The sequence below is a fragment of the Dendrobates tinctorius genome, unplaced genomic scaffold (assembly GCF_039654945.1).
Source record: "Dendrobates tinctorius isolate UK_male_01 unplaced genomic scaffold, ASM3965494v1 ptg000049l, whole genome shotgun sequence".
Lineage (NCBI taxonomy): Eukaryota > Metazoa > Chordata > Amphibia > Anura > Dendrobatidae > Dendrobates > Dendrobates tinctorius.
Window position 1 is genome coordinate 15,064,055 of NW_027361717.1, and position 1,112 is coordinate 15,065,166.

General features: G+C 31.7%; 1 pseudogene; it reads left to right on the forward strand.

Moving 5' to 3' along the window:
• LOC141091127 (alpha-1,4-N-acetylglucosaminyltransferase-like) lies at positions 1 to 769 on the forward strand (annotated as a pseudogene).
• The last annotated feature ends 343 nt before the right edge of the window (positions 770 to 1,112 follow it).

Consider the following 1,112-nt stretch of genomic DNA (forward strand, 5'->3'; position numbering starts at 1 on the left):
ACTATCGCTTCATGCTGAGCTTGCCAGACTCTATACTTGTACTAATAAAATTTTATTTTTTGATGAATATACTGCATACATCTATTGTGTCTCAGAAATATGGAGATAAGTGACAGTTAAATACTGTGGAATGGATTTATCTATATCAAAGTAATGTAAGAGTATTACTTTCACAGAGCAAGTTTAATGTTAGGTAAAGGGAACGTTCTGTAAAAAATTGATGCTTTAATTAGTTTATTAATTTGCCATGATGTGGAAGTATGGAGGCATTTACATGGATACTGATGTCATTTCCATTCGGCCAATTCCTGAAGACCATTTTCTAGCTGCAGAAACCTTATCAACTACCAGCAGTAGTGTTTTTGGTCTCTCTCTCCACATCATAAATTATAATGGGAGTTTATGGAAAACTTTGTACAGAACTATAGAGGAGAAATATGGAGCCACCAAGGACCTGGAGTTTTCACGCGTGTTGTGAAGAATCACTGTGGTGTTCCACAGTTTAAATCTGTGGATCATGATAAATGTGCAAATGTCTCCTACTTTCATCCCGAATGTTTCTATCCCATTTTATATCCATCTTGGAGAAAGTACTTTGAAGTTTGGAAACAATTGCCAACCTAATAATTCATATGCTCTTCACCTCTGGAACTTTATGAATAAAGAAAGAAAATCCATGGTAGTTGGAAGCAACACCTTGGTGGAACATCTCTATAAACAATATTTTCCTTCCACATATGAAGGAGTTTTAAATAAAACGGTGTCCTAAGGAAGGGAACACCACCATTTAAACAGTACTTTTGAAAAAGAACAAAAAAATGGAATAGTAAAGCAAAAATTCTTACGAAAGTAAAAAGAAGTTAACAGAATGTGCTTTTTATATTAATACTATATCTGAATAAAATGTCTACTGGTATTACAGATTATCTTTTACTAATCATTCCATTTATTTAAATAAATATTCATCTTATCTTTTACATTGAATTTTCTGATTCTTATTACAAATAAAATTTTTCAAATCTTTTGTAACTATACCATTAACTTTTATTACTACAATCAACTTTTATAGTTGCAAAAAGAAAACCTGAGTACACATAAGAAACTATGTGAAG